The sequence below is a fragment of the Cryptotermes secundus genome, unplaced genomic scaffold, assembly GCF_002891405.2.
Source record: "Cryptotermes secundus unplaced genomic scaffold, Csec_1.0 scaffold461, whole genome shotgun sequence".
In the NCBI taxonomy this organism is placed as follows: domain Eukaryota; kingdom Metazoa; phylum Arthropoda; class Insecta; order Blattodea; family Kalotermitidae; genus Cryptotermes; species Cryptotermes secundus.
The window spans coordinates 647,346-658,428 of NW_019739952.1; the positions used below are offsets into that span (position 1 = coordinate 647,346).

At 34.0% G+C, this 11,083-nt stretch overlaps 1 protein-coding gene across 1 annotated transcript in view; it reads left to right on the forward strand.

The window, feature by feature from the left end:
• The window catches only part of LOC111872125, a 64,732-nt gene extending 53,942 nt beyond the window's left edge, over positions 1-10,790 (forward strand). Inside the window, exon 8 of the mRNA XM_023865709.2 lies at positions 9,560-10,790. The gene's annotated coding sequence lies outside the window, so the exon portion shown is untranslated. The remainder of the gene's footprint in view (positions 1-9,559) is intronic.
• The last annotated feature ends 293 nt before the right edge of the window (positions 10,791-11,083 follow it).

Genomic DNA, 11,083 nt, shown 5'->3' on the forward strand with positions numbered 1-11,083 from the left:
AAACTGTTGAAAAAGCAAATTGAAGGGGCATGCAGTGTTTTGTTGTCAAAAGATTATAGTTAGGTACAGAGTAATGGCATTTCTCAAGTTTTGGTATCCAGAGAATAACTTTTTAGTTTCAAAATTGGACCTGAACTTTCTACTTTTAAGATTAATTATGAAGTATGATATTTTTAGTGCACTTAACAATATTTCTTTTGTATAATAGATTCTCTTGTTATTTTTGTGCACTTTGGGAAGTGGGAGATTGATTTTACATATGGCTCCTCCTTGACATCACCTTCTTGCAGGCCTGATCTAACATATGGAGATATTGGGCGTTTATTTTATTGTGATGTGCACAGATGCAGGCTGGGGATGCAATGCATTTTGATTTTTTCATGTGCTATGAGGTGTGTAGCAACGTCCTACATGTATTATATTTGTTCTCATGTTATTCAATATATTCCACTTCACTTTCTTTCCGGTACATTCCTTTGGTTAATGGATAAGGACTTCAATCCAGTAGCTAGTGCATTCTACAGCACCAAGTTATTTAAGGTGTGAATATTTATTCCATCCAGATTAACTTACATGTGTGAAATTTGTACTACAGTGCTGTAGGAAGTGTATATTCTGCATTCCCTGGGTTAACCTATCTCTAGTCAATGAAAGCATTTTCATTGTTAAGTCCATTATTACATAAAATACCTCTTGAATGTACCATATCAGTGGTATTAACTTGGTTCTTTGAAGACTTATAATTGATTGTTTTAGCCAGAATTGTGCCACATAGTTGTTTTTTCTGTTAAACCCAGATTTAGAAAATACAATAGTAAAATAATCGATTATTTTATTATAACATAAATCAAGAACTCGTATATATTGCGTTTTATTATTGTGTACAAATTCTAGTTAGTTAACCAGTTATTAACTTAGTTTTATTTTATTTTAAGTAGGATATTGATAATCTGTGTCCAATTCATGCACATAGATGAAGAAGACTGAATTATTGCTTAGATTTCTCATTTGTTTTAGATTGAGGGTAATATTAAGTGTTTACAAGATGCCTTACTATCTTTTTAAACTATCTTATCATAACTGAGGGTGGCAGCAGGCCAAAATCCTCAGGGGGAATCAGGAATAAAATTAATTAAAAAAGAATTACTGCAATATTTGTATGTCTGATGATTGTATATAGATTTAACTGGCATATATTCATGTCCCAAGGGCATGCTAAAAGTACGTAGGTAACAGTCTGTGATTTTGAAAATAATGAAAAAGAATAATGAGCAGAATGGTACTTTCAAACTTGATCAAAATGAAAAAGCAGAAAAGTAAGATGGAGTTTGGAAGTGATTTAAAGGCTATTTACCCATACTTCATGGATGTATTAAACCATATATAATAGTCACAGAATCTTTGGATTATATGATGTCATATGCCACAGATATTAAACATTAATGCTCACTAAAATCATAAAAATGAATGTGCAGTTTAATTTGATTTTTACTGTAAGAAAATTGAAAGAAAGTGTTCTCTAACGGTTATTTTATTTCATGAAATTGTTACATTCAAGGGTTGCTACTTCTTCAGAAACAGAAAGTCTCAAGTATTGTGTTAATTAAAAAAATAAAATTTCTGTGGATTTGCAGACTTAATGCATTTGGTATACTTTTGAGTTTAAAATCCAAGTAATAATTTGTTCTTAAAAATACAGTTTACACTATTATCAGTGTTATCCACAACACATATTAATACTGGAACATCAACTAAAGGTCATTAATGTAGCTACCTTAAGGCCAATCTTCATTCTTTTTGGATATATTTTACAAAGTTTGACATACTTCTTGTAGAGCAATAGCAGCTGAGATGAGATTTTTGACAAGTATAGAAGGAAAAACCGAGGGGAGAGTGAGTAACAATTAGAAAATTACAGAGAATTTTTACAAACGTGCTGTCCATGGAGTATTGCTGACTTCACTTAGCAAAATGATGAGTGTACTTCGTGCCATACTCTTTGATCAAGGGACCAAAATTAGCACAGCTGTCTGTGGGTAACAAGATAACACAAAATCACTTAAAGAATACAATGCAGAAACTAATTTGCAGTGCATGACCAAGCACAATGAAAAACAAAATTTAGAATCTGCAAGAATTGCAGGAAGCCCAGCACTAAACAGTAGTTTGACAAACTTTCTAATTTGTTTGCATTCAGTACTCATAATAGGAGCTGGGATAGCTCATTCGGTATAGTGACTGGCTACAGGCTGAACGGCTGAGGGGTCAGAGTTTTGAGTCCCAGTGGGCACAAGATTTCTCTCCTCTCCATGTTGTCCAGACCAGCTCTGGGGCCCACCCAGCCTCCATCCAGTGGATACCAGGAGCTCTTTCTCCAGGAGTAAAGTGGCCAGGGCATGAAGCTGACCACTCACCTCCAACTAGTGCTGAGGTCAAGAATACATGGATCTGTACATCCACTCCCCCATATATCTCTGTGTTGTAATGTTAAGCACATTTTTTCATACTAAATGAGTACATGAAATAAAATCAATGCTGAAACACAGAACTGAATTTAAGTACAATTTCCAAGTAAGCATCACATAATCTTTGTCACTATGTTTATCAAGGACCTAGAACATAATAGGGCTGGCCTAGTAAGTGATAGAAACACTGCACCATATGCATCTCTTAGCATTGGTCTATCCATCTGTATGCATGGACCCCTGGGCATTAAAAGGAACCCATACCTTCCCTGACCAAAGACCTGAGGTTGCATTTGTGCCAAGAAGGCAAGACTCTAGTCTAGCTAAAGCAGTCCTGGGTGTCTCCCGACTCCACCCAGGGCATTTACTTGGTACTTGTTTTGAAAACATTGAGGTCAAACATAAATTAATAATAGCATATATAATTTCTGGCTTAAGTAATCTTATGTGTGTTTTGTTAGATATTCATCATTCAGTTTTGCTTTTAAAAGTGTAAATCTTAACAAGAACTGCCTCATGTCATGATTCATGTCCATATCTTTCAATTTGAAACTATGTGCAAAGGTTAAATATTCTTGACAGCACAAAATGGACCTAAAGTTGCCAGATAAGTGATACTGTACAAAATAAAAAGTGAACTATTGAAATATGAAAATATAAATAAGACTACAGATTTCCCTTTCTTTATTAAATATACATTTGGGGGGGGGGGCGGTACCATAGTGGTTAAGGCACTATGTTACAAGTAGGAAGGTCACAGGCTCAAATACCGGTGAGGTCATTGGATTTTTTCAATTGAGTGAACCCCAGTGCTGCACTATGGCCCTGGGGTTCACTCAGCCTCTAACAGAAATGAGTACCTGGAATTAAATAAATTATTTTCCTGGGGAGTAAAGCACGGCTGGCGCGTAAGGCTGACAGCCTTACCACCATCTGTGAGCCGATTGTCTAGATAATGTGGGACCCTCAATGTCGCACAACCCTGTGGGCCTTCATGGCCTGGTACAGGGATAGCTTTACTTTTTACTTACTTTACATCTGGGGGGGAGGTAAATTTTATTTGGTCCTGGCCTCACTATTTGAGATATTCATGAATAACCACTGACAAAAAATGCATGAAAATTCATACAATGTATCCAAGAAGAATAAAGACCAGCTTTCAGTTGGATATACTAACCACCAGCAGAAATTTCTCCACAACTGAAGCACACTGTAGAAGACACACACTGATGTGCATGTAGAATGTATTTGTTAAGTATAGATTATAATCTATACCTATAATTATAGGTATTGATTACCCTGGTGTGATTTCATTAAAAATATGATATTAAGTTCTTGCCATGTTTGGTTATTATGTGTTCTTTTTATGATGTGCATGAAATGAATGCATGTAGAGGTGGTCATGTCTGTTTGGCCATCTCTTTGAATATTTCAGCTCAAGAGCCACTGGACAAATTTTCATGATATTTGATATTTGAATTTTACAAAAACTATCAAGCCATTTAAATTTAAATTTAAATTTCTGCAAATACCTTACAAAATATTCTTTAGAGAGAAAAAATATTAAAGCAAAAACTATATAAAGGAAGTGAAATACACATTTTATGTGCAGTACATTTCCTCCATAAAGCACATTTTACAGTAATTAAACAAATTGGATATTATCAGCAATGGTATCTTGAACAAAATGGCAATTAAGAACAAATGAAATAAAAATAATAATATTTTCTTTTATTGCTAGTGGGGTGTGACTAAGTCCCTTGTACTGTGGCCACTTCTGGCCTATTGTACCCGCCCCAGATGATAGGCGAGGGTGATTGTGGAGCAATTGGTGGAATGAAGATTGGCAGGGAAAACCGAAGTACTCGGAGAAAACCTGCGCCAGCGCCACTTTGTCCACCACAAATCCCACTTGACCAGACCCGGGGTCGAACCCGGGCCGCCACGGTGGGAAGCCAGCAACTAACTGCTTGAGCTATGGTGCGGCCTAGAAATAAAAATAACTTCATACTGAGTTAAAATCAGATTTGTTTTGTTCTTTTCATGCACTGCCCTGTTACAATATGACTTTGAAGCATATATTAAACATTTTGCATATATGACCACTTGTACATGAGGTGTAAAGGAGGAACTCATGGAAACTGTGTATTCCAATATGGATTACATCTTTACAGTTTTGTTCTTCTCTTATTGATTTTCAAGTCATTCATCACTAAAAATTCATTGATTCATCCAAACTGTGCATGAAAATTGTGTTTACCACTTTACAAGAAACCCTATGTATGAAGAATGAAATTTTTGTGTTTTTACAGACTGTAATTAACTTTACAACTGGAGATTTATAATAAAATCCGAAATCATTGCGTTACTTTCGAAAAAGAAATTACCTTATCAGGTGTGAATGACAAAATTACTTTATAATTCACTGGACTGAATGATCACTATTAAAGTCTGATATGATTTCTGATCTCAGTAGTGGCAATAATAAGAAGGTCCAGTTTCTGTTGCATGAGAAGACTACACTTTCCTGGTCCTAGTTAGCAAAAATAAGATAAAAGGTTGAAGACATTTTCAAAGCATAGTTACGGTGTAAGACTGAAAATGTGGACTCTTCTGTATTTGTAGGAATATCTCTTGCAGTTAATGGAATAAAAGCAACAGCTTCTGTGTATCAAGAAATTAATGCAGTCATTTTTATTTTAGCTATATTGTGAATGTTGGAAAAAATGAGGGGAAATATTAAATATTCATTAATTTATGGCACAATATCGATTGGAATTTTTTCATGTATTTATTCACTCCCCCAGATCCTTTCGGTCTTGTAAATTGAATGAACCTCAGTTTCGATGTATGATTCAGAATGTTTTGTTAAATAGCAGACAGAATGAATCAAGACAGTAACACTTTCTGAGCAATACACATAAAAGAACCTGCAAGAGATTCGTTTTTTTCTTATCATGAATGTTTTTTTTTTCTTAAATAATCAGCTTTTCTATGTATTGTATAGTGAAATCTCAATTATTCAAAGTAGGGGAGAGGAGAAGTAGCATGAATAACTAAAAACAAAGAGTAATCCAAAAATCTGGAAATACTCTCTGTCTTGTTGCATTGAATCCTGAAAATCATTTAGTTGTTACATACTGGTCCAGCGCTTGGTCAATAAACAACAAGACAAATATGTTTCTAGTAGAATAAAGCAACCCTTGTTCAGTAACGACCCATGGGAAAAGCAGTAATATAATAAAATAGAAAGTTACAGCAGGCTGAGAAGATGTACAGTCTATTATAAATAATTGTAAAACATCACTGATATGTACTCGTGAAACAGATGTAATGGGCAACACTTAAATCGTAATATGAAACTGTAATCAACGTGTATATTGTATACATATGGGGTCCTGTTTATTTGTAGAATGAACAACTGAGAGTTCACTGTATTGCAGAAAACTGTGGTGTAAAGCAATCTGTTCACACACAGTCACCAGTCTTGTTAGAAATAACGTCTTTCATAAGTAAATTTGAAAGTTCCAGCCCTGAGCATGTGGGAAGTATTTCACTAAGGCTAATCATTTTTAAGTTTCCCTTTAATCTGGACAGATATACTTTCTCTGTTATGAGTGGAATAGTTCCACTCGTAACATTTTCAATATTCATAATTAGGTAATTATGTTGTATATGGGTAACTTGTGGCCAACAAAAGTGAATGGGAAACCATCTTTTTATGGTTTTTATAAAATGAAAAATATCAGTTAAAACAAAAGTCACTAATGTGCCTTAATGGTAGATTACACTGCAGCTTGAAAATTCATTATATATAATGAAAAAACTTGTAATTTCAAGATACTGTATGGTATAGTACAGATGAAGTTGTTAGGGTAAAAAGCCAATGAGATTTGGAAATTATTTGTGGATGTTAAAGTTTATAAGAGTTTAGTTACAATTTGTTACATAGATTACATAATGTGCCTTGGACTACAACTTGGTGATTTTTCTTTTTTCTTTTTGTTCTTATGAAATTATGCGGACATTCCATTAGAATTTTAAACCAACTGTGAAAAAAGAATGGAAGGAGTGTTTAAATGAAAACCTAAAATTTAAAACTCATAGTATAAATTGTGTGAACCTCTTTAGAAATGAATTAATGGAAAATTTATCAAGGCAGGAACTTCATTTGCACTTAAGGTTTTAGATGTATGTTGTCTTTCGTTTTGGGGGTTTAGTTCATGAGTGTGCAGAATAGGATGGCTCTTTCTTTCAGAGGGAATGATAAATTAATAAATTTGTTGACATTTCATACTTTAACTGAACTTGTGTTATTAGTATCTTGTAGCTGCAGAGTTGATTCATATCATGTGACCTAATGAACAACTTCTATAGTCTGTCTCACATGGCAATTAGAGGCTAATGCTGGAATGCACATGTCAGAAAATTGATAATGCATTAATATATGGCTCTGAGAAACAAGAAACTTGGCAACACTGCAACTTAAACTAACATTAAATATCACAGCACACAGTAATGCTTTAGATAAATTCTAGTTATGAAGATGAGAGAAGCAATGCAGCAGCTACAATGCCTGTATTCCAGTCTTAGCTCTGTCTAACTTCTATCTCCTACCCTCTTAAGGGACAAGGAAATACTGGCATAATCAGTCTACTAAAATGACACTGCTGTTGGAGGATATTGCTCACAGTTACATGACACCTCAATTACTTTTCATCTGGTCCTGTCAAGTGACTGAGATGCATCAGAATATATAATTTGCTTCGAAGACGAAGAGAAAAGAGTACTACATGGAATTAGCTGTATTGGAATGGGTGGAAAGAAAATCCTGCTAAATGTAATTCTTATATGTTTCATTATTCCATGTTTCCTGAAACTTGTCACTCTTCAGCGTCGTTATAGTTTTGGAAATGTCACCCTAAGAAGAATTTGAATTCAGTTGCCATAGTTTTTAATGGGCTTGTGTTTTCAAATAAGAAATGTCAGCAAGTACTGGGAATTCCTGATTTGTGTAGATGTGGGCATAGTTTAAATGAAACTGCTAAAATAATCAAATCCCATATTTTTATGTCTGAAGAAAATGAGCCATCCCATAACAGCTACTTGCTGCTGCCAGCGTTTGCTGTTCAGCATTAGTAACAATTTTTGACAACTGAAATCTAAAATGCATAATTAATACTGCATCAAGTTGACAAAATTAAAATGTTGCAGAACTTGCAATTATTAAACTTTGTAAAAGTTTCCTCTGAATATTTAGTTTATTATGTTGAAATGAAGTAGAAGTTAATTGTTTAATTTGAATACAGTGCATCTTAGATTTTTGTAAAGTGTGGTAAATTAAATTTGCTGTGTAAATATCTCTACTAACTGTCAGACACTCTTTTATTATAATTGTATCTGTGGAGTCCTCTGGTGATAGCAGAACTTAGTTCAACAGAGTTATGAGTTATGAAATTATTCAGTTAGAAAGTGAAGTAATTGGTTGTAGCATCATGACATAGTTTTCAAAATGTCCAGTAATTAAACAGAATCTTGTGACATACTTTATTCAACGGAAAGGGAATGCCTATTTTATTACATATGCACATATTTTTGGTTAATTACAGATTTAGTACATATATATACACATGTACACACTTGCACGGCACATATTTATACACAAATGCCTTGTATAAAATAAATATATATCCATAACATGAACTAAAGTTCATTAATAATGCATTCAGTTTTAAGGGAATAAAATAAATTGTGGGTTACAAATATATTTATGAGTGATAATTCTCAAAATCTTGTATTGTCTTTCTTGATTAGTCAGGATTTTATGTTTATTAAGACTGACTTCTTCATTTTCAGCATGTAAAATACCTTTGCAAAACAGAATACTAAATGTAACACTGTATCTTGTATTTTGTACGTTGTATTGGAAGGTACTCAAAACATGATGGAGAAGAAATAAGCTGCTAATACACAATATGAAATTTGTTTCATGAATGTTTAATTTAATCCAAGAAGAACTGTTTGAATACTACAGTTTATTTCATTTGCTGCTAGTTAAAAGACAATGTACAATTACAAATATTTCAGTTACTGCTTATTCAGAATTCCAGATAATTAGATATACTAGCTGTTACGTATCCTCAGAAATAGTAACAGCTGCTTCCCGCACAAAAATGTGTGATGATTTTGGAACACATTTTTGTGTCAAGTTTTAATTAGAAAGGAGAGGCAGTTTTTCCGCAAGACGATTTGGCATTTTGAGTGTTTAAATTTATGTTTTGCCTCATGCAATTTCCTAATTTTCTCATGTGCCAGAACAAAATTCCAAATTACATTCTTAAGGAAATTCTGGAGTTGAACACAGTAATGAATAATCATACATGTAAAGCTGTTGGGAATGCAAACCAAATGTGAACTATCCCAATAACTTACAAGTGTTAGGATTGCATCTTCTGAGATGGGACGCCATGTGGTCTGATAGATGCATACCAACATTTGAGATGAACCTGCTGCCTCCGTCATTCGAATTGACAGAGTGAACTCACTTCTACGTATTTGGAACCTATACCAAACTGCATAGCATCACATCCCAGAGAACTGCAGTCTTGTTCACTGCTGCTCATATATCATAAAGTCATAATTATATCAGAATCTATGTAACATTTTTGGAGATGGAAAATTCAGATGAACATGACTTGCCTCTCATTATATGTTCTTTGCACAGATAATGCATAAGAAAATATGCCTTATTTTAAGGAATTCATTTTTCTCCTTACTTGTCCTCATCAAAAATTCTTGGAATTAAATTCTATTTTAAAGTGGATCTCACTTCTTATGAACATAATGTACTTCAAAATATCTTCTTAACAAATGTTACAATACCCTATGCATTTATACAGTTCTGATGAAAAATGACAGGAATATCATAAATAATGAATTGGTAATTGCCTTGAGAGTCAGGGAAAGGTTATAAGAACTTCTCAGGATCAGGGCTGTCATGGCCAAAAAGTAATCACAGGACCTCCAGAAAATGATGCAACATTGCTAGAAGCCTACACCACACTGCAGTAAACGGTTTAATTCTTATGTTTCAGTTCCCATGAATAGAAGTGTACAAGCTAAATAAGGTGAATGATTGAATGAAAGGTGCACCAAGACACGAGTGAAGCAGCTTAGTTCTTTCCACCATGTGCAATTTTTGGAACGTGTTGTGTAACTTGTTTGTGCACTACCAGTTGTGTCACAGACGCAGCACTTCTCCAAACATTTTATGTTTTGTTTTTATGAAAGTGTTATTTCTGCTTGCATCAACAGTGCAAATTCAGCATCCATACAGATCTCATACACATGTGTTTGTGTTCCAATCTACCTCATTGACTACCATTAAGCTCCATATGAGTGAACGACTGCAACAGGTTGAAGATACGTAATATATATATAAATATAATCTACTGTATAATCCATATTAAATGATTTGAAGAACTCAAGGTTTTTGTACATAGTTAACATTTTGATACCACTAATATGTCAGACTGTTTACAGAATATCATCAAAATAGATATAGTAATGTTGCCTACTGTTTGTTACTTTCCTGTGGCACTTAATGTTGAGTGATACAAGTAAACATTGTTCAGACATAACAGGTTCCTAACATGGCCTTAGTATCATACTCCATTGTCAGATGTTGCTCTTAGATGTGAAGATTGTTATTATAATGAATTATGCAGAACAGAATAAATACAGCACATAATAATATTGTTAAAAGACAAATCCAGTTCTGTTAAGTATCAGTGCACCTGCAAGTCTTTTTTAGATAACTGTATTATTTTATTTTGCATTGAAATGTCATGAAATAATATCTATTTGTCTGTGACCATAAAAGTGAATTTTGTATTTTATTATGAAATTTAACAGTATGTATCTTGTCGAGTGATGATGTTTACCACCATTTGGCCATGTATTTCATTTACATTAAGAACTGATATGTCAATTAATAAGGATCTCTGGATTTCTGTATTCAGTTCACCATTTTTTTTTATTGAGCCTCTTTCAGGTGTCTAGAATGTTGTAAATATTCTTCAGTGTTTATATAATTCTGAGTGTTGTAGAAGATAATAATGTTACTTACAATTTCCAAATTTTAATACAAAATTAATAAGGCTGTCGTGATTAATCAGTTCATTTAATTGGATTTTTTTAATAATTGTTGCATGTAGTTATCAGTTAAGATCCATATCTATATGCCAAGAATGTTGACTTTAGAATATAAAATTTAATTTTTTTTATATATTCGCTTAGTGGGGGGTGGAGTCCAACTGGATCCACTTGGCATAGTGGTCACTGATTGGCCTATTGTAGCCTGCCCCAGGCGATTGTGATGATGGAGAATTTGGTGGAATGAAGATTGGCAGGGGAAACCGAAGTACTCGGAGAAAACCTGCCCCAGTGCCACTTTGTCCACCACAAATCCCACTTGACCAGACCCGGGATATTGAACATGGGCCACTGCGGTGGGAAGCCAGCGACTAAGCACTTGAGCTATGTCGCAGCCTATATAAAATGTAGTTTCATATGTTGTGTATGTTTGGCATATTATCATTAAGAAAGTCCCTTATTAC